Source organism: Cynocephalus volans, chromosome 4 (genome assembly GCF_027409185.1).
Source record: "Cynocephalus volans isolate mCynVol1 chromosome 4, mCynVol1.pri, whole genome shotgun sequence".
In the NCBI taxonomy this organism is placed as follows: domain Eukaryota; kingdom Metazoa; phylum Chordata; class Mammalia; order Dermoptera; family Cynocephalidae; genus Cynocephalus; species Cynocephalus volans.
Genome location: NC_084463.1, coordinates 84,096,461 through 84,122,986, shown reverse-complemented (window position 1 = coordinate 84,122,986; position 26,526 = coordinate 84,096,461). Strand labels below are relative to the sequence as shown.

Below are 26,526 nucleotides of genomic sequence, written 5' to 3'. Positions count from 1 at the left end.
ATATTGAAATGAAGACCATGTGGCTTATAAGGGAAGTAAATGTTGATTTTCAACTCAAATCAACAAATTTTCTATTGCCTATCTTTACCTAGTAAGGAACCTAAATTTCATTATGGAGATAAACTATAACATCAAAAATGGGATAGTAAGTGTCAAACATGGTATAGGCAGTGTTTCTTATGAGAATAAACAGGTTAAATGTTGATCTGAGTATTTGGGAAAAGTAAGATCATAACCATTACTATTGCTTATCATGTGTCAGGCCCTATGTTAAAGGCTGGACATAGATTATCTCATTTATACCCCAAAATGTCATCAGGGTAGGAACTACTATTCCTATCTCATAGGCAGGACAGGCCCCAAACTGAGCTTCAAGGAAAGACAGTACTTGGAAAGATCCAGTAAACGAGAAGAAAAAAACTGTTAAAGTGAAGGCATAGAGACTAAATTTTTACATAAACATTTAATCAGCTTTTAAATTTTGTTCTACATTGAAATATTTGCACATTTGGGAATCTCTTCCTCCAAATAGGCTTTTTTAGTGTAACTTTTTTTAAAAAAAGAAAAAAATCATTTTTTCTCTTCTAGGTGGTATATTAATAGAAGATAAACTCGATAAGTCAGGTACTCTGTTTCCAATGACCTAAAATTTGTGGTGAATGAGGTTTGGATTGTCCAGATAATTACTCTCTAAATTCAATCTTAATATCTCTAGATACAGCCAGAGAGCCTGCCACTAGAGACAGATGAGTAAAATTAACAATATAACCACAAATAGCCATGAGGGAACTTCAGGCTGTGTCACACTAAAGCCATTCTTCCTGCTATACCCTTTCGCCCTATCCTAACCAGAAGTCTCACCCATGTCTGTGGGTGGGCCTAGGGCAGTCATGCTTGGGAACTGGATGTTGCTCTAATAGGAACCATATAAAACTAACCATCTGGCTCAGTGTCAGTATCTCATTACATGACTCATAAAGGAACTGTTTCTTGGCTAGTAAAATAAAACCTACATCCTAGCATAGGAATAGAGGAGGAATCATCCAGTGGGAAGGGGATACTGAAATTCTTTGGCACAATTCTTATCCCACAAATTCACAATGGCCCCAGGGATCTCTCCCAACTTACTGTTGTCATCACTGCTCTGGCCTTAGTGTTTCTGTTCCCCTCATTAATCTTTTGGCTCACATACGGAGTCTGTACACCCAAATCTTCTTACCACAGCTGAGACAGCAGCTAAAACAATTATTTAAAACACTGATCAAAGACAAGAAACAAATGGGTTAAGAAACAGAGAATATCAAACATATTGATCAGGAGTTATTAACCATGAATCAGTTTCAGGCCAGGTTACTTGTATAACATTTTTTGCGTGATGTATATTTATTTGGTGCTTTTCTTCTAGAGAAACAGCCCACAGCTGTCAGATTTCCAGAAGAGTCTAATCTCTCCCAACCCTAGTGATTTCAATCACCTAGTTTATATATTCTATCTTGCTAGTCTCATCTCACTATTTCTATTAGTCACACCTCTTCGGAACCTCAGGAATCTAACATCCTGAGGCTAATGTAACTGCACAGGTTGCAGGGAGAAAGGAAATTTGGAAGACAAGTATTTGTATAGCAGGATATAGCAGCACCTCCCGATGTGAAGAGTCTCAGTAATGGAATACTGCATTGATTTTACTACAAAAAAAGTGGCAGTTTGTTCATATGCATCAAGCTATAGTCTAAATTTTTTGCAGGATTCTGTTTCGCCTTCAGACCTTGGCTTGATTCCTACTACCTGTACTGTATTGTTACAGCAGTAGTTACACCAATTGTCTGGTTGGGGTTATTGTTGGATTCCTGCCGACACAGGCAATGGTAAAGCTACGTGACAACACCAATTGTGTGGCTAGGCAATTCATAACTAAAGCCAAAACATTTCATTATTTTAGTTATACTAAGTTTCCACTTGTACTGTCAGGGCTAGGGCTCAGACACTTCAAAGCCATTGTACAGACTGGGTCATAGACCCCTCACACACAGGTCCACACTAGGTAATTGGGAAAGATCCCGGGAGCCATTGGCAGTCCTCAGCAGTAGCAGCAGAAGCAGCAGTGGTGGTGGCTTCCCAGGACATCCTGGGGACACCGGCAGCAACAGCTTGCAGCAATGGCCTCCAGCAGCAGTAGCTTTATTTGTAATAGCCAAAACCTGGAAATAATCCAGATGTCCACTAATAGGTGAATAGATAAACAAACTGTGGTCTATCTCTACAGTAGAATACTACTCAGCAATGAAATGAACTATCAGTACATGCAAATCCACAGATGAATCTCAAACCAAAAGAAGCCAGGCAAATGTAAAGTCTGATTCCGTTTATATAAAAGTCTTGAAAATGCAAATTAACCTACAGCAACAGAAAGCAGGCCCGTGGGTGCCTGGGAATGGGGAGAGACTAAAGGGATTAGAAAGGGACAGGACGGAACTTCGAGGGATGATGAATATATCCCTTACCTTGACTGTGGAGATGGTTTCACATGCATCAAACTTATGTCAAAACTCATAAATTTACAATACTTTAAATATGTACAGTTAGCTGTATGTCAATTATACCTCAATGAAGCTGTTGAAAAATTTTAGCTCCTCAGTTGAACCAGCCACATTTCAAGAGCCATATGTAGCACAGTGGCTACTAAACGGGACATTATAAATAAAGAACAGTTCCATCAATGCACAAAGTTCCACTCAACAGGACTGCTCTAGACCAGGGGTCAGGAAACTACACAACAGGAATAACAGCATGTTTTTCTAAATAAAGTTTTACTGGAACACACAAGCCCATTCATATGCATATTGTTCACAGTGCTACAATGGCAGAGCTGAGGAACTGCAACAGAGTAGGTATGTCCTGCAATCCGAAAATATTACCTGGTCCTTTAAGAAAAGGTTTGCTGACCCTGCTCTAAACCATAAATTCTGAGGACAGGAATCATATCTGCCTTGTTCACCACTGTACATAACCTGACTAGCATTGATGAAACACCTAATATGTAGCAAGCACTACTCTAGGCACAGGGAGGTAGCCTTGAACAATATAGAGAAGGTCCCTATCTCAATATTTTCACAATCTGGGGAGAGATACAGGTAACAGATGAAAAGCAAGTAAATAAAATATCAAACAAGGATGAATGCTGAGATGACAATAAAGCAGAAGGTACAGAGCATGACTGTGGGGCAACTTCCATTTAGGTAGTCGGGACAGCCCTGTGGGAGAACCTAAGGTCTGAACAACATGAAACAGTCAACACTGCAAAGACACCATGGCCTCAAAACAGGAATGCATTTGATGATTTGATGTATGAGAAAGAAGGCCCACGTGGCTAGAGAACACACAAATGAGGACGAAAAGAGGTCTAAATGTTGTTATAAATGTGACCGAAAGCCACTACAAAATTTTAAGCAGGTGAGCAACATTATCAATTTACATTTACACTGAGTAAAAAAGTGGGAAAAGGGCAAAGCAACCTTTTATTTATTGGGCAAGTACTACTTGATAAATGATGCTATTCTTTAATTATTCCCCCTTTACCAGTATGCTTAATAACACTCAGAACTGTTCAGGAAAATGTCTTATTTTTTCCCAATTCTGTAAGTTTACAAAAATAAAAAATGCTTTAAAACCTCTGTCAATTACTTAACATTCATTTATTTTCCCAAATGTAGCACTAAATTCATACGTGTTATTTAGGAAGACTTGAACACACACACACACACACACACACACACACACACACACACACACACACACTCTCTCTCTCTCTCTCTCTCTCTCTCTCTCTCTCTCTCTCCCCCCTTCCATCTCTGAAGGGGAAAAGCGACAAGGACAAACCGCAGCTTGAATACATCAAAGGCTGAGCCGGCACTACAGCCCATACATCATCAAGCTCAGACACCCCTAGATGGCTCTGCGACACGATTAAAGTCCTTGGGAACTTACATACACTCCTAGACAGCGTACAGATCTCACCTCTCTTCAACTGACCTCCAGCCGACCCACGATCCTGTTGGGAAGATTTATGAAAGACAGTAAGATCAGTACAAGCAGGGAGCTAGAGGTATAGGTGCAATGCCTTAAGATATTTCCTAAGTAAGAGCTACATGATCCCTCCAATCGCATCTTCTTTCCAGAGAAGCTGGAAGAGCACCGCCATGATGAGGAACAAAAATGGCCAAATATCCAATATTGTAAGGTTTTGTGCTTGGAGTGAGGGGGCGGGGATGGTGGCAGACACGGCTAGAAACATCTAAATCAGTGTCTAAGAGTGGCCCACGTGCACTTGCTCAGGGAACCGTTCCAAGGAAACCCGACCCCGATCGGAATGCTCCCACCACACCGCGGCCATGTTGATCGGAATGGCAACGCTACAAGTAGTTGCCCACATCCCTCCTCCCAGCTTTGACAGGGAACACGTGCCACCCCCACCCCCACACAGACACCGAGATCCCTCTCCAGCTCTGCCCAAGTCCCGAGGGCCAGGGGACGAGTGCAGGGCGAAGGCTCCCCACCTCGGCCCTCGCGACACCCTGACACAGCCCCCGGCTCCCACACAGCCCGGCTCTAAGCCAAGCCAAACCTCCATGTACCCGAATGTCGACCGTTAGCATCCATAGTCGCACCTCCAAACTCTGACCACCACTTCGGAGACCTGCGGCCGATCCAGGACCATCCAGCAGGGCACGGGAACACCTCCCCTCCCCAAATTACCGTAGAGCAGCAGCCGCACCTCCGCGGCTAGATGAGGGGGCTGAGCCCGTCCACCTACCTTCTAAGTGGCTGGCTGCTGCGCCCACGCAGATGCCGGCGGTCCTGATGACTTCGGAGATGACCCTGCCAAGGGGCGATGCGCGCCCAGACAACCTCAGGGGACTCAGGGTCCAAGCACGCAGAGGGGCTGGGGGAAGGTGACCCCCCCAGTCCAGGCCCCAGGCCCGGACTGAGGGAGGAGCCGGGCTGCCGATCCTGCGGCGGGTGGAGATGGGGAGGGAGGCTGCGGGTCGCTCAGGGACGGGTTAAGACTTCGGAGATGGGTTAAGACTTCGGAGACGGGTTAAGACTTCAGAGACGGGTTAATACTTTGGAGACGGGTTAAGACTTCAGAGATCAATAAGGCAGCTGGTACCGGAGTGAACCGAGAGACAGCAGTGCGGTCGTCGTCAGGGGCAACAGAACACGCGAAGGCCCTGAATGGAACACCGAGGGCCACAAGCCTCCAGCATTAAAGCCCCGTGACGGCATCCAGCTCACGTGACACGGTGGCGGGCTCAGAGGGCGTGCGCGGGGAGAGGGACCTGCGGCAGCGGCAGCCAAGGGCACGAGACCCCGCTCAGCATCCTCACCTTGGTGCTGGGGCATCCGGCGATGAGAGACACTCCTGTCAGGGAAGAGGAGTGCCCCGGCTGCCCCCACTAGAGTCTCCTGCTGGGGGGACATCGCTTCCATGAAGAAAATGTTCAAGCAAATCCCATTCCAGGAGGAGGCTTCACGGTCATGTCTGCGGGCTGGCGGCCAGAGGGGAGAGGACGTGCAGGCTGAGGCGCCCGCGCTCAGGCGGGGCGCCGAGCTCCGGGTGTGGGCAGCGCGCCTCCCATGTCGAGGCCATGTATCGCCGCCTGCGCTCGGCACCTCCAGCTGAAGGCGATTTCGGTGGCGAAGGCCTGTCAGTGCCGGCCCGCCCCGCCTCAGGTCCGCCCCCTCCGCCGTCCACAGGACTCTGTGCTCTATGGATGGGTTTAACAGCCTATTGGACACAGCTAAAAAAAAAAAAAAAAAATCAATAAATTATAAGATAGGTCAGTGTAAATATCCAGAATGAACCATTGAGAAAAAAAGAGGTGAAAAACACAGAAGAGAAGGCAAGCAACAGAGGACACAGCCATAAAGTCTAACACTTTATAATTGGAATCTCAGAAAGACAGAAAGTAGAATGGACCAGAAGAAATATTTTAAAAGATAATGGCCTAGAATTTTTCAAAACTGCTGAAAAGCATCAACTTGCAGATTCATGAATTTCTATGAAAATTAAAAGAAAAAAAATTTAAAGAAATCTACATCTAACAAAACATGGGAAGTTTAGTGAATATGAAAGATAAAGACAAAAATTTAAGAGCATTCAGAGAAAAGTGGACTATTTCCTTCAAAGAAACAACAAATAGATTGAGAGCTGGCATTTCAACAGAAAAGAAAAAAGAAACCAGAAGACGATTAAAATACATTTTCAAAGCTCTGAAAAATAATTACTGCCAAACAAGGTATCTATATTCAAAAAAAAAAAAGATATTTAACTCAGCAAAAATATCCCTCAAGAAGGCAGGTAAAAAAATTTCCAGGCAAAGCAAAGCTAAGAGAATTGATCACTTCCAGTATGTCATTAAAGAAAATAACAAAAGAATTCTTTAGAATTTTAAATTGAAGATATGTACGAAGAATTGAGAGAACAAAACGGTGAGAGTGAGGTAAAATAACTGTTTAAAACAACAATAATAGTATCTTCTTAGTTTAAAATAAACAGAATTAAAATACTCAAAAACTGTAGTGTATAAGTCAGGAAGATGTGAAAATATTTCCGAGGTCCTTGCATTGCCCAGGAAGAGGGTAAAAATGCAATTAACAATAAATATTAAGCTTTGATAAAGTGATATATCTTAATATTTAGAGTAATTACTAAAAAAATCATAAGAGCATGTAACTACTAAGGAAACAAAGATTAAATAATTAAAGTTATCAATTCAGTAACTAGAAACCTAAATAACTAAAAAACTCCTTGTCTAAAAGCTAGGAAAAAAACAGCAAATTAAACCTAAGGGGAGTAAAACTAAAGAAATAATAGTGTAATGCCAATAAAAATTTAAATAGATTTTTAGGTAAGAATTGAAAAGCTGATTCTAAAATTTCTATGGATGATCCAGCAATCCCACTATTGGGTATATGCCCAAAAGAATGGGAACCATCATGTCAAAGAGATATTTGCATTCCCATGTTTACTGCAGCTCTATTTATAAAAGCCAAGATATGGAATCCACCTAAATGTGCATCGACAGATGACTGGATAAAGAAAATACGGCATATATACACAGTGGAATACTACTCAGCCATAAAAAAGAATGAAATTCTGCCATTTGGAACAACATGGATGAACTTGGAGAAAATTATGTTAAGTGAATAAGCCAGGCACAGAAAAAGAAATACTGCATGTCCTCACTCATAAATGGGGCTAAAAAAGAAACAGCAAACACAATAAGACATGGAACTTTCAGAAGGAGAGATCAGAGCTATAGTTGTTAGAAGGGGAAGGGGAGTGGGAGGAGGGTTAGGGAGAAATTGGTTAATGGACACAAAGAATGAGTAAGTTTATAACAATGAATATGTCAACTATACTGATTTGATCATCACGTATTGTACGTAAATACTGATAGTCAATTCTGTACCCCACAAATATGATAATCAATTATGTTGCAATTAAAAATAAAATTAAAAAATAAAATTTGTATGGAATTACAAAGGTCTAAGAATAAACACAGCATTCTTGAAGAATTAGGTGAGATAATTTTCTTTACCAGGTACCAAGACTTCTGAAAAATCTCCATTATCAAGATAGTGCAATACTGCATAAGGAGAAGACAAATGGATTTAGTAGATTAAAAAGATGGGTATTTCAAAAGAGGCTGGAATCGTGAAGGAAAAAAATGGAAAAAACAAAATTTCTGAAATCAAAAGTTCAGAAAGAATTGACTGTAAATCAGACACAATAGAAAAAAAAAAAAACCAATAAACCTGAAGACAGGTAAACTGAAATTATCTAAACTATCCATACAACTTAAGATTAAGTAGTCAAGTAACTAGAAATCACAACTGACTTTAACATAAGAAAAAAATTTTAATATCCCTATATATACTAAAGAATTCAAAATTAAAAACTTTCTGACAAAAATTCTCCAGGTACCACTGGCTTCAATGGTGAATTCTACCAAGCTCTTAAGGGTAAAACAATCTTACACAAAAACATCCAATTCCTCTTATGTGGCAAGTATAACCCTTACATCAAAACCTGCAAAGGACATTATAAAAAAAAATTATAGGGCCGGCCCCATGGCTCACTTGGGTGAGTGCGCTGCTGGTAACACCGAGGCCGCAGGTTCGGATCCTATATGGGGATGGCCGGTGCGCTCACTGGCTGAGCGTGGTGCAGACACCACCATGCTGAGGGTTGCAATCCCCTTACCAGTCAAAAAAAAAAAAAAAAAATTATAGACCAGTTTCACTCATGAACATTAAAGCAAAAATTCTTAACAAAATACTAGAAAATTGAACCAAGCAATATATAAAAAGGATAGTACAGAATGACCGATTTGGGTCTTACGCAGGAATGCAAAAATTGATAAATGTAATTCAGCATATTAACCAATTAAAGGAGAAAAACTGTAAATCATCTTAGTACATGTACAAAAAGCACTTGACTAAATTATGCCCCTTCATAATTTAAAAAAGAAAAGCACTCAACAAAGAAGGAATAGAAGGGAACTTCCTCAATTTGATGAAAGACAACTATGAGGTAGGTAAAAAGACTTTGGTTAACTTTCTAGCTCTATGTCCTTGGCAACCTGATAACAGTAGCATGTCCACAAGCTTTATGCTTATAGTAAAAATGACGTCTCATTGGTAGAATGAATCTGGACTTGAAGAACTATCAATAATATGATAGGAAGTACAAATTCAGGCTTTCTTGTAATGAACATGTCCCCTACAGAAACCCTGTAAGAGATAGCTGTAGCGTTGTTACAAGAGATAGCAGCTTCTGAGGGCATGAAGCTTCTATGCCAGGATGGCTCTCCCATCCACTCAATGTGGATCTTGTCTCCTTGTACCTGAAACTCTCACCTGGGAACCAAAGATAAACCCATGTAATGCAGTAATGGCTCCCACAGAAGAGGCATGCCTGAGTCTGCCCTGAAGCCAAGTATGGCAATCAAGTCTTCCACCACCAAATGTTTACGTGAACCTAAGAAGACCCTTGGGTAGGCAAAAATGGAATAATACATTCTAAATCATACTTAATGGTAAAATAATAAATGCATTTCTCCTAAGATGTGGAAAAAAGCAAGAATATTCACTCTTACCACTCTTTATTCAATATTATATATTAAAGCTCCTAACCACTGAAATAAGGCAAGAAAAATGAATAAACCACATACAGATTGGAAAGGAGAAAATAAAATGGTCTTTAGACCCAGATAACATGGTTGTTTATGCAGAAAATCCTAAGGAGCCCACCAAAAAATAAATCCTAATAGCACTAACAAGTAAATCTACCTATTTTACAGGATACAAAAATCAAAACACAAACATTAACTGTATTCAAGGTTTCTTGTACCAGCAACAAACAATTTGAAAATAAATATTTCCCAAGTAACACTGACATATTATCAGAAATCATAAAACACTTAAGAAACAAATACGAAACTCTAAGACCTTGCTCCAAAACTCCAAAACACTGCTGTCAGAATTGAAACTCTAAAGAAACAAATGAAGAGATACAGCAAGCTCATAAACTGGAAAAGTCAACACTGTTAAGACATCAAATCTCCTCAAACTGATCGATGATATTGCAGTTAAAATCCCAACGTGTTTTTTATAGAAACTTACAAGCATCTTCTAAAATTTATATGAAAATCCAGAAGATTTAGCACAGGCAAAACAATAGGCAACAATACTGAGGAAGAATAAAGTTGAAAGGCTCATATTACCTGTTTCCATGACTCACTGTGAACCACAGTAATTAAGGCAGTAAATGATACCGGCAATAAGGATAGATAGAGATCACATGGACCATAATAGGAAGTGTTAAAATGGACCCAAATAAACAGATAAACTGAGTTTAGGCTTGAGTTAAAGTTATTCATTGGAGGAAGGACAGTCTTGGAGGAAGGACAATCTTGTGAAAAACATGATCTATAAGAAGTGAAAATCCACATGGAAATAAATACATCTCAATCCTCCCCACCTCACACAACATATTAAAAATTAATTACAATAGAACATAAAAGCTACAACTATAAAATTCCTACAAAATAGTCAAGTATAGAATGTTAGTGACATCTTGCTATGGGCAAAGCCTTCATAAGGCACAAAAACCACTAGCCAAAAAGAAATTAAAATGATAAACTGGACTCCAAAGTTAAAAATTTCGCAAAAGACACCATAAAAAAAAAAAAAAAGCCACAGACAGAAAATATATGCAATAATATATTTGACAAAGGATTTAACCAGATTCTATAAAGAAAAAAATCCCTTACAGCAACATATACGAAAAATTATTCATCACGATCAAGTGGGATTCATCCCAGGGATGCAAGGTTGGTTCAACATACGCAAATCAATAAATGTGATACACCATATTAATAAACTCAAACACAAGGACCATATGATCATCTCTATAGATGCTGAAAAAGCATTTGATAAAGTTCAGCACTCATTCATGACAAAGACCCTCTATAAGTTAGGTATAGAGGGAAAGTATCTCAACATAATTAAAGCCATATATGCCAAACCCACTGCCAATATCATCCTGAATGGGGAAAAGCTGAAAGCTTTTCCTTTAAGAACAGGCACTAGACAAGGATGCCCACTCTCACCACTCCTATTCAACATAGTGTTGGAAGTACTAGCCAGAGCAATCAGAGAAGAGAAGGAAATAAAGGGCATCCAGATTGGAAAAGATGAAGTCAAACTGTCCCTGTTTGCAGATGACATGATCCTATATATCGAACAGCCTAAAACCTCTACAAAAAAACTCTTGGAATTGATAAATGATTTCAGCACAGTAGCAGGATACAAAATCAACACACAAAAATCAGTAGCATTTCTTTTCTCCAATAGTGAACATGCAGAAGGAGAAATCAAGAAAGCCTGCCCATTTACAATAGCCACCAAAAAAATAAAATACTTAGGAATTGAGTTAACCAAGGAGGTGAAAAATCTCTATAATGAGAACTACAAACCACTGCTGAGAGAAATTAGAGAGGATACAAGAAGATGGAAAGATATTCCATGCTCTTGGATTGGAAGAATCAACATAGTCAAAATGTCCATACTACCCAAAGTGATATACAAATTCAATGCAATCCCCATCAAAATTCCAAAGACATTTTTCTCAGAAATGGAAAAAACTATTCAGACATTTATATGGAACAATAAAAACCACGCATAGCCAAAGCAATGCTGAGCAAAAAAAATAAAGCTGGAGGCATAACACTACCTCACTTTAAGCTATACTACAAAGCTATAATAACCAAAACAGTATGGTACTGGCATAAAAACAGACACACTGACCAATGGAATAGAATAGAGAATCCAGAAATCAACCCACACACTTACTGCCATCTGATCTTTGACAAAGGCACCAAGCCTATTCACTGGGGAAGGGACTGCCTCTTCAGCAAATGGTGCTGGGATAACTGGATATCGATATGCAGGAGAATGAAACTAGATCCATACCTCTCACCGTATACTAAAATCAACTCAAAATGGATTAAGGATTTAAATATACACCCTGAGACAATAAAACTTCTTAAAGAAAACAGAGGAGAAACACTTCAGGAAATAGGACTGGGCACAGACTTCATGAATACGACCCCAAAAGCACGGGCAACCAAAGGAAAAATAAACAAATGGGATTATATCAAACTAAAAAGCTTCTGCACAGCAAAAGAAACAATTGAAAGAGTTAAAAGACAACCAACAGAGTGGGAGAAAATATTTGCAAAATATACATCTGACAAAGGATTAATATCCAGAATATATAAGGAACTCAAACAACTTTACAAGAAGAAAACAAGCAACCCAATTAAAAAATGGGCAAAAGAGCTAAGTAGGCATTTCTCTAAGGAAGATATCCAAATGGCCAACAGACATATGAAAAAATGCTCAACATCACTCAGCATCCGGGAAATGCAAATCAAAACCACATTGAGATACCATCTAACCCCAGTTAGGATGGCTAAAATCCAAAAGACTATGAACGATAAATGCTGGCGAGGCTGCGGAGAAAAAGGAACTCTCATACATTGTTGGTGGGACTGCAAAATGGTGCAGCCTCTATGGAAAATGATATGGAGGTTCCTTAAACAATTGCAAATAGATCTACCATACGACCCAGCCATCCCACTGTTGGGAATATACCCAGAGGAATGGAAATCATCAAGTCGAAGGTATACCTGTTCCCCAATGTTCATCGCAGCACTCTTTACAATAGCCAAGAGTTGGAACCAGCCCAAATGCCCATCATCAGATGAGTGGATATGGAAAATGTGGTACATCTACACAATGGAATACTACTCAGCTATAAAAACGAATGAAATACTGCCATTTGCAACAACATGGATGGACCTGGAGAGAATTATATTAAGTGAAACAAGTCAGGCACAGAAAGAGAAATACCACATGTTCTCACTTATTGGAGGGAGCTAAAAATTAATATATAAATTCACACACACACACACAAACCGGGGGGGGGGGGGGGAAGAAGATATAACAACCACAATTATTTGAATTTGATATAACAAGCAAACAGAAAGGACATTGTTGGGGGGGAGGGGGGAGGGAGAAGGGAGGGAGGTTTTGGTGATGGGGAGCAATAATCAGCTACAATGTATATCGACAAAATAAAATTTAAATAAAAAAAAAAAAAAGAAAAGAAAAAAATCCTTATTTTTTTTAAGGGCCAAAAGACTCGAACAGAAACTTTTGCAGAAAATAGGAATGAAAAGATGAAACATGAAAAGATGCTTAACATCACTAGTCATCAGGAAAAGCAAATTATAACCACAACAGGACACCACTAGAATGTCTAAATTAAAAACACTAATAATACCAAATTTTCGAAAATATACGTAGCATCTGGAACTATCAGATAATTACCAATGTATATATAAGAACACAACCACTTTGGAATAAGGTTTCACAGTTTTGTTTCAAGCAGAATTTCTCAACCTCAGCACTACTAATATTTTGGACCAGACACTTGTTTGTTGTGGAGAACTATTCTGTGCATTGTACAATGGGCAGCAGTATCTTTGACCTCCACCCTTCCACACTCAGTTGAGATAATCAAAAATGTTTCTAGACATTGCAAATGTTCTTGGGCGGGCTAAATCACCTACAATTGAGAACTACTGCTTTAAAGTTAAACATACATGTACCCAGCAATTCCATACCCAGGTGTTTACCCAGACATGAACACATATTTCCATAAAATATTTGTACATGAATGTCTACACAGTTTTATCCATACTATCCAAAGACTAAAAATAATCCAAACGTCCACCTACAAGTAAACAGATATTGTATGCTTACACAATAAAATATAATGAAGCACTGAAAATGAATTAACTACTGATATTTCCATTGACATGAATGAATTTTAAAAACAGTATGTTGAACATAAGAAATCACACATAAAAGAGTACATGCTATATGATTATATTTATATGATGTTCTTAAATAGGAAAAGCTAAGCTTTGGTCAATGAAATAACAGTGATTGTGTGAGAGGATGTTAGGGAGCTGGACAGGGCACAGAGGAAGTTGTTTAAAATCTGCACCTATGCAATATGAAAATTATACCTCAAAATGTAAGAAAAAATCAATTTTTATGATATTGCATTAAAACTACAAATATGCAGACAAGTTGAGAAAGTGACAAAAAAGTAGAGCATATAAGTAGCTCTAAAGTCACATTATTTTTTTTTTTGATGTTACAGTTATATATTTAAATTTTAAATAGTACTTAGGGAGGGGTGTGAGAAAGTCAGTGCATTCTTTGCTACCACCTGCTACATAAGCAAACCAAGATATTCAGGCACTGCTTTCAGATATTGTACTTAACTAAATAGATGCTTCAGTTTTCATAACTCGACACAGATACCAAGGCTTAGCATAAATTCCTCTTTAATCTTTTTCAGTTAGCTGGTCACCAATCCCTTAATTAAACAAAGTACCTCACTCATTTATTTCCTGATACATTCACTCAATTGTCAAATGTACTGCATGCTTCCTTGCAAAGGTCACAGTCTTCATAGATCCATCTGCCAATGTAACCTGTCACATTTTAAAAGTCAGCATGCAGAGCAAAACCAATTTAAGATTAACATTTTTCATTTCCGTGTAATTTCCCATGACAACTCACCCTTATATGCACCATGTTTCCTTCATTTCACTAATGAGCTAATGAACATTTATTTCACTTCTTTCGGAATTGGATGCATTTGGCAATACCAACCATTTAAATGTGCCAATGTCTAACTCTAAATAGGTTTTTAAAATGTTTCACTGTGTTCTCTGTCACTCCTAAAGCTACCTGGTACTGAGTTATTTCAATAAGAGCCCAGACTGGTAAGAAGTTGTAACACATTACCAAAGACCACTATGCTGCCAGCCATCCAGTCATATAAATTGAGGTGTCTTCTGACTCCAGCAAGTTAGAAACTGATCACCGGTAGATGTAGTAATCTCCTAACAGTGAGAAGTATGTGATTTTCACTAGATCAGAGAGGGACCGGATGCCCAAATCCACCCTCAAAGCATACCAGCAAATGGTATGAAATGGCATATTTAACATGCCTATACACATATTTTTCCATAATACAAACTATAAAAAGTAAAGCTCAAAACTCATGTTCACTGGGGAAAACATACAGAATACAGTGTAAGAAATACTACAGAGGGTTGCTATTGGCTGAATGTGTCCCCAAAGTTTTATGTATTAGAAACTTAATCCCCACTCTGACAGTGTTTACAGGATGGGAAATCTTGTGATGGTTATTGAAAGGTGGGGCCTTAAAGAGGTTATTAGACTGTGAAGAATGTGTCCTTGAGAATGGATTGATCCATTCATGGAGTAATGGGCATGGTTCTGATAGCTTAAAAAGGAGAGCAACTGAGAAGCTTAGCTCTCTCTCTTGCTCAACCATTTCATCATGAGGTATGCTGCATTGCTATCGTCACTACCAACAAGAAGGTCCTCACCAGCTGTGTTCCCTGGACTTTGGACTTCCTAGCCTCTAAACTGTAAGAAATAAATTTCATTTCTTCAGACATTGCTCAGTCTCAGGTATTCTGTTATCAGCAATAGAAACAGACTAATACAGGGGTATAGATTTGAATGGGGAAAATGGAATGCAAATAATATTTTCTAATGTAAACAGGTACAGGTTTCAGGGATTTAAGAAAACAGCTGAGGTACAATTCAAGGCCAAAGGCTAAACAAAGGCAGATATTTCCAGTTAAAAATAATGAATTGAGCGTACCCACTTTGCTGCCTCCAGCAAGGAATACATTTAAAAATGTACAAGAAATAATTTAAATATAAACTCCCAAAGTCCAAGAGAAAGAGAAGACAACAGAAAACAACAGATGTTAACAAAGCCATATACTGTGTTAAGTGGATGAATAGTAAATAACTCAGCAGTGAAGAAATTACAACCTAAGTACCTTCACAGGGCAATGCCCACAAGATGCCAGCCTAGCCACACGGCCAATGGACAGATGATTCCCACCTCACCAAGGTGCAATAAACCAAGGCAAGATCCATTCTCTCATTACATACAGAACACAGCATCAATTCAATTACTTCACATTTCCTACTGGAAAAAAATAAAAAACAAGCCTGATTTCTCCTTCTGATTGTCAAGTAGCCCCAAGCCAATCGGGAAAAAAAAACAAAAAAAAAAACTAGTATTATTAAGTACTTAAATTGCTTACACAGTAATGGTTTTGCAATACCAGTTTTTGTTGTGGTGGTTTTTCCTAAGAACACCTTCACTCTGTCCACCCACTAAGTGATTTCATGTGTGCGGCCTCTCATCTTTGTGCATCTCTGGGAACCAGTACTTTCTATCCTTTCTAAGGAAAGCAAGATAGCTTCTTTTTATGTTTTTCTAGGCCCAGTACTCATTTTCACACTAGCAGTTGCAGGGCTGGATCTCCCTTCTCAGCACTATGGCACTTTCCAAAACAATTAAATGAGAATACAAGTGTTTTTTTTTAAACATTAGTAAGTTTAAAACTACTTTTTATAGGCAACACTAAGATATAAACTAAAGCCCTTACTATATTTTGTCCTCTTCAGTTCTGCTATAAATAAACTAATGCAAACCCTTCAATATCAAAATTTATAATTCTGCAATGAATGATAGAACCAGATTCCAGGAAAAGGCTGACAAACAACTACATAACTAAGTGAAAGGTGCATTTGTGCCTTTGAGTGTGTGTGCATGCACACACGGTGGGAAGCATGGAGGGGAAAGAAAAGGCTCATGGACCTCCTAGACTTAATTTGGTGGAAAAATAGAACCATAAACAAAAAAATAAATTTTATAGGTTCCAAAAGAGAAACCATGATAGTTAAAGAACGCGGGTAGACCAGCAGACCTCACCAAAAGACAAGTAAAGCACCAATAGTAAGTGCTGCTACCTTGATAGGTAAATCTCTAAAAGCAACAGCCAATTATCTTGAGTGAGCAGAAGAGAAAGTTAGTCTTGAGTTTGCTTTTGGTCACTTATAAGTAAAAGATCTACTCTCTTACTTATAGATCTCTCTTCAATGATGAGAGAAATCATTCTTACTTGCTCATTTATTCAAGTACCATAATGTTCATAACAGTAAATAAAAAGTTCTAATTCAACAAATACCATGTACACAAGGCACCCTGCTACACTTTATATCTGAGATGGCAGTGAAAAAGAACATAGTGATTTCAATATCCTGTACTCCACATAGAGTCTCAAAGAAGAAAGTTCTTCATCTTCTATCTGGGTTCTACAACTGGGTCAGGTTCCCTCAGCCACTGGTTCTCAAAGTGTGGTCCACAGACTCCAAATACCCTTTCAATAAGTCTGCAAGGTCAAAACTTTGTTCATAACAATACTGATGTTTCACCATATTGACATTATCAGTTATGACACAAAAACAGCATTGGGGTAAAACTGTTGGTACCTTACCACAGATCAAGACATTGGTGCTCTTTCACCTCAGCCGCCACCATGCCATCCAGACTGAGAAGATCTAGAAACTTAGGGGCCACGTGAGCCACGGCTGCATTGGCAAGCACCAGCAGCATCTGGGAGGCAGGAGTAATGCTGGTGGCATGTATCACCACAGGATCAACTTTGACAAATATCACCCAGGTTACTTTGGGAAAGGTGGTATGAGGCATTACCACTTGAAGAGGAAGCAAAGCTTCTGCTTAACTGTCAACCTTGATAAACTGTGGACCTTGGTTAGTGAACAGACACAGGGAAATGCTGTCAGAAACAAGACTGGAGCGGCTCCAATCTCTGATGAGATGCGATCAGGCTACTGCAAAGTTCTGGAAAGCTCCCAAAGCAGCCTGTCATCATGAAGGCCAAATTCTTCAGCAGAGAAGCTGAGAAGATTTGGGGGGAAGGGAAGGTCTCTGTCCCAGTGGTTTGAAGCCACATGGAGAGAGGTTCATTAAATGCTAACAAATGCTTTTTTAAAAACAAAAACAAAGACATCAACAAACTGTACTCATCAGATATTCTCTACCATCACATGCTTGTAATAAAAGATGCCAGTCTCACTTTAAAATGCCCTCCATAAACCAGTAAAAACTGATCATTAAATCTTAACCCTTGAGTATAAGTATTAGTTTTCTGAGGCTGCCATAACAAATTAATGCAGATTTCATGGCTTGTCAACAGACATTTATTCTCTGACTTCTGGAGGCCAGTAGTCCAAAGTCAAGGTACTATTAGCAAGGCCACACACACCCTCCAATGGCTGCAAGGGGAGAATCCATTCCTTCCCTCTTTGTTTTTGGTGGCTCCAGGCATTCCTTGGCTTATAGACATGTCACTCCGATCTCTGCCTCCATGATCACACTGACTCTCTGTGTCTTCTCTCCTTCTGTCTCTGTGTATTTTCTCTCCCATCAGGACACTTGTCACTGGATTTAGAACCCACCTGAATAACCCTAAATGATCTCATCTCAAGATCTTTATTATATCCGCAAAGAACCTTTGTCCAATTAAGGTAACACTGGCAGGTTCCAGGGCTTAGGATATGGACATATCTTCTGTGAGACTGCTATTCAGCCTGCTACAAGACTTTTTAATACCCCACGTGGCCAAATGGCAAGTATTCGTAAAGCACTTCTGTTGCACAGTGAAATATAAAAGTTATCTTGAGGAAAAGCACTTGTGAGATTGAGTTGCAAACTGAACTAGACTCTTTTTAAATGGGCACCACTTTTACTCACAAGAACAAGTGACAAACCACAGTAACAAAAAAAACAAGAGCAGCCCTGAAAGCTAGAAGCTGGTCTGGTATCAGCAGAGTCTTGATGTTGCTAAGACCTGACCCTCACAACTAAGCCTTCATGTTCTCCTGTTAAACAGAACATCAACATCAGACTAGGACACTGACCATGATGGGTCAAGACAAAAACAAAAATAAAAACATCAACACTCCCCAAACCACAAGATGACTAAACATCCTCCTTTCCTAGCTAATAAGAGTGACCACAATTCCTTCACCAATTAAAGCTTTAGCCTCCATTTATTCCTTCCTCCTTAAATGAGATTTATTAAGAAAACCAGTAAAAGAATCACCCCAGTTACCCCACAGCATCTAATCCAGAGTACGGCCCCCTTCTTTTAACCTTCCACTGAATCATTTAACATAAATCCAAGTCCTACAGTAAGTCCTGTCTAATAAATTCTTATTGAGATGCCCCATGGTTCTTCATGGTGTGCATTCTCCCTTGCCACCACAAGTAATTAACCCAACTTGTTCAACCACAGGTGTATTAGTCTGTTTTGTGTTGCTTATAACAAAGTACACAGAACTGGGAAATTTATGAAGAAAATGAAATTTGTTTGCTTACAGTTTCTGAGGCTGGGAATTCCAAAGTCCATCTGATGGTGGTGACAGTGACCAAGGGTCTCACATAGCAAGATGGTTGAAGCAGAGAGAGCAAGACAGACTCTCCTCTTCTTTTAAAGCCCCCAGAACCATGCCCTTGACCTCCATTTTTAACCGATTCACTATGGCATGGTCCTTTCAATTACCATAATAGGATTTCCCACCCTCTTAACAGTCACAATGTGGGCTAAGATTCTAAGACATAAAACTCGGAGGACACAATTTAAACTTCAGTGAGTTTGGGGGAAGACATAATTCAGTCCACTACAGGTGTGTTCCTGGTAGTCTCTGGCAGGAGGGCACTGACAATGGTTTTGAGCCTTGGTCAATTACAGACATCTCCTCAAAAATGCACAAAGTGAGCTTATCACTTCAAAGAAAACTGACAGTATTTATTGCCAATGATAAAATTCAAGCTTTAAGAGCAAATTTGATTGTGGGAAATTTGTATCTACTGTGCACTGGATAGCTTCCCAAAAAAGATTTTTCTAATGAGACCATTGGTGATAATAAATGTGGTTTTGATACTTATAAAATGAAATAGGTCAGTATTTGGAAGATCTGCATAACTCAGAGAATATTTTCCAAATAAACAAAACATGAGGTTAAAAAATACAGTTAAAAGGCCTTTTTGGAGTACAAGACAGACCAATGGACTTGACTGTAACAAAGAACAAAAGGTTCATTGATGTGGTTTCAGAATTTATATGAAACTATCACTGGTTGAGTTCTGGTGTGCTATCAAAGAAGAATGTACACATCTGAGAGGGGTATTAACACATTCCTCCCTTTCCAACTATAAATCTGTGCAAGGCCAGACTTTCTTAATATCCTTCAAAGGAATATATTGCAACAGATTAAACTCAGAAAATATTATTATAATCCAACTGTTTTCAACTCTATTCAGCAGATGTTAAAGAGATTTGTATGGTTAACAATATATAATGGTGTTATTTTCTCACTAATTTTTATTTTAGAAGACAATTATTTTTCATTAAAAACCATTTTAAGTTAGCAAGCAGCATTTGCTATTATTTTAAATTAACAAATATTGTAAAAAAAAATTCAGTGTCAAAGGAGTTTACATTCCCAAGAAATTTAGATAATTATTTTTTTGAGTATCTACCTCATAATTCTATTAAGTTTAGCATTTACTAAAAAACATAAGAAATCAAAACTGTGAGAAAAAATGAGATAGTACCTTTTTCTTAGGGCAGACTAAAAAACGCACTAAATATAACCCATTGAAATGAAAAATCAGCACAGAAATTTAAACATCAATGGTTGGGTTAAAAACACAGATTACGTACACAAAAAGATGACAGAGTTAAACTGGAAGATAAATCTGAGGAATTAAACAAAAAGGCAGCACAGAAAATATAAAAAGGAGATTACAAAATATGAACAAAATGAAGAGACAACATATATCAAATTGGAGTTTAAATACAGAAAACAATGTTGAGAATTTTCTAGCACTGGTGAAAAAGACGAATCTTCAGGTTCAGGAAGTACAAGAACAATCACTGAATAGTCAGACAAAATTTTAAATGCAATCAGAAAGACAAATCACTACAAACACTGACAATTAGACTGACACCAGCTGTAGCATGTGCTGGAAGACAGTGGGATAATAGATCAGATAACTGTCACACCCAATGACTCCAACACTTGTGAGTAAAAGAAAAACATTTTCAGACACAAAAAGATTTACTAATAACATACCCTTCCCTCACTGAAAGAACTACTAAAAAATGGTATTTTAAGAAGAAAACTAACTCCAAAAGGAAAATGTAGGTCACAAGAAAGACTTGAGCAAATAAGTAAACATGTTGCTGTAGTTTTAAATAATAAGCACTGCTCTCTGAGGGGGAGGGAGTGACTAAACTGGAGGTAGGAGAAAATGTGAAACTAAAATACTGAAAATGGTAACATTTGAGTTGGGAAAGTGTTCCAAGGGTCTCACACTGTACAAGAGCAAGGTAGAAATATTAGTTAACTTTTGACTTAATTATGTCCAGTATGCTTTTATACCACGGAGGATAACCACAAAATTTGGATGTTTAAGATAACCACGCACACACAACAAATTAAAATACACTGCTGTATGCAGAAAACCAACAAATAAGTACAGATACTGATACAAACCCCTTGTGTTTCACTAACTCCCACTCTTACACTTTTATATTATATATAACATTTTTATACTTTTATATTATATATAACAACATATGAGAAAACAGTGACGGTGTCAAAGCAACTAATATTAGAAAAGCTTAGTGTTTTTTCTCTCAAGATAAATATATAAATACGAAACCTAGTATTTTCTTTCTTGTATGCCAAAGGATCATCCTGCTCTTTGGAAACCACAGGTACACATACATAACCAGAACTGTACAGGCAGTTTCCCAGATGAAACAACCCTTAACGTAATAAATCATGAGTTAATTAGGCCAAGAAGGAGCTAAGTGAAGGGTATTCCAAACAGACATTAACAGCATGAGTAAAGGCTAAAAGGATCAAACAGCATGATCTGTGAAGGAAAACTTAAAAGTTTGAAATTTGCAGTTTTGAACTGTTAGGACATAAAGCAGATCTCTCCGGCATTCACTCCCCAAAACTAAGAGGTGACATCCTTATATCCACTCTCAGTAAAAACGCTGCCAGTAGATCTCAGTGAAGCAGCCTAATCTTTTCTACCCTCCTCTTCTCATAGTAATCAATGCCCCATACTCATTACATGTTATCAAGTCTCAGATGCCTGAATATATTTGCCTAAATTGGAAAGTAGACAGGGTTTTATTGTGTGGCCCCAAAGGAACATGAAATCTGACTTCCACTTTCTTGGAGAAAACGAATTTCCTTAGCACAAATGCACTTTTATACTGCCTTTTCTCAGAGTGCATCTCAGTATAAAACAAGTAATCGTGACACTGACTTCCAATAAGCAGTAAAATAATCCCACAGAGAATTATTTACTGGCAGCGAAATCCTATGAAGATGCCAAAGACTACTGGTGATATATATGATGAGGTCCATATAGCTTAGTGCTCAATCTTGCTTCCTCTTTGTCTCTCCAATATGACAGCTGAAATGGCTGGCACCCCAAAAGTAGAAGAGTCCCTTGTCTCAGCAACCACTTAAAAGACAGTAAGGTAGCACCTATTACTTAAGAAAAGGCTCTCAAAGTAATTAAATTTTCCACGCCCTTGAAGTCAACTTGAAGCTTTTAAAAACTCAAGCAACTCAAGTCCTGATGGTTGCACAACAGCCTAACCAGTTAATTACTTGCTACCAACCCTGTGTAACAATATTTATCTATTCATTCACACAGTCATCCAAAGACTCAGTGAGCATTAACTATGTACCAGGCACTGGTGCAGGATATACTGTTATGAAAACAGATGTTCCTGCCTCATATGACATAGCACTTCCCCAGTTTATTAAAATGTAATCTCAAGAACCATGACATTCATTAAACTACAGTTCCTTCCATACTATTATGTTTAAAATTCTGAGGAACATAAATAAGATTCACAAGTTAATACAAGTTTGCTGCAAATCTAAATAGCTGGGATGAGAAAACAAACACATCTTACACAGTAGTTGCTCCATAAATGTATGTTAATATTCATTATCATAAAAGAGATCTAAACGATAAGCTAGCTTACAATGGTATTCAAGCATGAGTCCTCTAAGTCACACCTGTAAAGAGCTACTTCTAAATAAATGACTATGTACTTGAACGAAGTAAAGAATTTTTAAAACCCTATACTACCTTATTCTCATGATGACAGTTTCAGAAGAGACATTACAAAGGAAGAATCAGAAATATGTAATATTGGATGTATGGTACAGAAAGAATTGTATAATCATGTATCCATTTGCTTTTCCTGAGGAAAACCCTTGGCTTCTATGAGTGATATAAAGGCAAACAAAACAGTTCGGCCTTCATAAGTTTACATAGTGGAGGAGAAAGAGGGTATAAAAAACAATAGAAACAAAGGAAAATATAATTAGAGCTGTAAATGCAGAAGTCTATGTATTATTACATGGGGAAAATATCCAATTCAAAATCATCTTTAAAAGTAATATAGCAGCAACTAAATTTAAATAAGGCTTTGCGGAAGCAGGAGTACAACTGTGGATCACCCTGGTCATCCAATTTTGTAGGCACCTACAATTCAATGCTTCAACAAATAAAGGAGAAACTATTTAAATTTCCTTCAAATATGTCCAAATTCATGAACAATATAAGGTTCTTTACAAGTACACCTAACCTAATCTTCCACTTCGTTTAATACCTTCTCACTTCACAAAGTAATGTACAAAGCACACAGTGAGCAATTAAATGATTGCTGAATTGCAGCACTGGCTTAATAGAAAATCTCATTTATTTAGACGCAGATCAAAAATCATTTTGTGATGCTCGCATGATAAAAAGTGCATGAACAAATGTCAAACATCATGGTTAGCAATGTATCTTTGCAATGCACAAGTATACTGACATGTATTAGATACAGAATAACTCTTGGATTTAATATGAGCTTCTCAAATCACTCAAACTGCAGTCAAAACATTTCATTTCATTTCAGCAGCTGAAGTGAAACTAAGGCTACAAATATTTTTCTGGGTCACATTTAAAGACAGAGCACCTAATTTACTGAAAAACTAATAGCATCTTGTCATCTAGTCCTAAGTAATTTTTCTGAAAGAGCTGTAAGTAATCTTCTAAAACTATAGTACATGAAACTTGAATATTAATATTTTTTCTTACTCCTATTCAAATACTATGATTAATTTTATATATGTTTAAGAATTCAACGGAGGGACAGAATGGGGATTTAGGATAAACTGAAGCAGCCTACTTTTTAAATTCAGTCCCGCTACCACTGTTGTGACACTTCCATCAATTTTAAGCAAATAATAGACTGTTATATCTGTCCCCTCAGAGTCAGGGTAAAAACCCATCTTGGGGAACTGGCAGAGTATTATTACTGTGGTTTCTTCCTCCTCTGTTTCAGAAATTTTGCTTCTTCAGTATGTTATTTAATTTGAACGTCCATTCAAATCTTTCATGAAAGTTAATATCTTAACAAAAGCAAATACATTTTAAATTGCAACCCATGTAAATTTGTTTTCATTTCAAGCCTACATTTCTTATACAAGAGAACATACTTTTTAAAGAGGCTTTTTATTTCAAAGTTTTAATTTTATACTGTAATTTATACTAGAATAACTATAGATGACAATTCAAAGGCCATTTTACTACATTTTTTTTATGACCACAGTTTTCAAATCATACTAGTATGTTTTATAAACATACTAGAAACCAGGCCATCATGCATCTAAAAATTATCTTTAAGAGGATTTTCCATATGTCTTTTCTAAGACTATAGACAAATAGAGATTTTCTCAGGTTAATATAAAAAACATTTTTCAGGCTGGCCGGTTAGCTCAGTTGGTTAGAGTACAGCCTTGTAACACACCAAGGTCAAGGGTCTGAATCCCCACACTAGCCAGCTACCAAGCAAATGAACAGAAAACCATTTTTCAAAGTTAAGGAATAAGTTAGACTTATCTATCTGAAAATTACACTGCTTGAATATCTGAAACATGAGCATGCAACCTAGAAGGAACAGAAGATGATGAAATTTAATTTTATCATAAATTCCACTCCAACAAATGTATCCAGTTCAAAAACAACTTACCCTTTGTGCTCTTTCTTTTAAATCTTGATCTTGGGCTAAAAAGGATTCCAGTTTTTTCTGGACATCTGGTAAGTTTTTCTGGATTGATTCTTTGTAACAAAAAGATAAAGGTTAAATAAAAATATTTCAATTTTAGAGACTAAAAATGGTGCACAATCTTTTCCTATTTTCCTCAGTATTATCTTTCAATGTGTAACATTTTTTCTCATCTATGACCCAGATTAGACCAAAATTACACAGGACATAAATTTGATTCTCTTACGAATATCAAAAGAGAAAGGAAATGACACAGACACTTTCTCTAAACATCCCTTGATGAGTGAGTGAAAGATACTTAGATTAACACCGCAATTAGCCCTAGTTACTTCTTAATTCTACAAAAATAGAAAGGAGTCTCCCATGGGAGATGGATCCTCAATAAAATAGAGTGAAGTCTAATATCATTTTTATAACTGCTTTCATTTTTAGTCAAATAACACAAAATCAATCTTAAGTAATAAACAAATAGCAAAAGAATATAAATATTGACTTCTCTATTTGGAAAGTAGGCATAATACAACAGGGATGGTACTTAACTCTGCCCACTGGGGCTACAGGAGAGAAAAATTCTAGGTTTCACAAGACACCCCACTTGTTTCCCTGATTTTAGACTGAACCACTTTGTTCCTGAAAAGCTGGGGTGATAATGTGTGGTGGTGGATGAGGTTGTTTTTCCTTTTTTTGTTTTAATTTTAGAAAATTTCAAAATAAACAAAGGTAGAAAACTTTCACTCGGCCTCAACAATTATTAACTTGTGGCCAATTCTGTTTCTTCTACCTCCTCGACCACTCTTCCTCCATCTAACCACCCTCCAAATTATTTTTAGAGAAATCAAGCCAAAGCATTTCAACAGCCCAAATACAAGTGAGACTGAAACTTGTCATTCAGACAAGGATGTGGAGCAACAGGAACTCTTTCATTGCTGGTGAAAATGCAAAACGGTAGCCCCTTTTGGTTTTGTGAGAAACTGCCCAACTGTCTTCCAAACACACTTTTATTATCGAGTAATCATGCTCCTTGGTATTTACCCAAAGGAGTTGAAAACATCCAGGTGGGTATTCATAGAAGCTTTATACATAATTGCCAAAACCTAGAAGCAATCAAAATGTCCTTCAGCAGGTGAACGGATAAACTGTTACATCCAGACAATGGAATATTACTCAGCACTGAAAAGAAATGAGCTCTCAAGCCATGAAAAAGCAAGGAGGAAACTTAAATGCATGTTACTAAGTAAAAGAAGCCAATATCAAAAGGTTTCATACTGTATGATTCCAACTGTATGACATTCTGAGAAGAAAAAACCATGGAAACAGTAACAATATTAGTAGTTGTCAGGGGCTGAGGTGATGAGGGGAGAGAGGAATAGACAACACAGAACTTCTTCGTGCAGTGAAAATACCGTATGATACTATAATGGTGAATACACATCTTTACATATCTGTCCAAACTTGTAGAGTATACAACACCAAGACTGACCCTCACATAAACTTACTTTGGGTGATAATGAAGTGTCAGTTTAGGTTCATCAACTGTAACAGATGTACCACTCTAGCAGGGGATGTTGGTAAATGGAGGCTATGCATGTATGGGGCATGGTGTATGAAGGAAATCTCATACTTTCTATTCAATTTTGCTGTGAACCTAAAACTGTTCTAATAAAAAAAAAAATAGTCTTTATTTTTTTAAGTCACAAACCAGACAGCTGATTGGATTAGAAGGGAATTTGGTATACATAATTAAGCACAGTAATTTCATGTCCTTATTTTCCTAATAATAACATAAAAACAACACGTA

General features: G+C 37.8%; 2 pseudogenes; one reads left to right on the top strand and one right to left on the bottom strand.

Moving 5' to 3' along the window:
• Nucleotides 1–26,526, bottom strand: part of LOC134374800 (rho GTPase-activating protein 20-like) — a 138,584-nt pseudogene that overhangs the window by 94,691 nt on the left and 17,367 nt on the right.
• Nucleotides 17,082–17,511, top strand: LOC134374983 (large ribosomal subunit protein uL15-like; annotated as a pseudogene).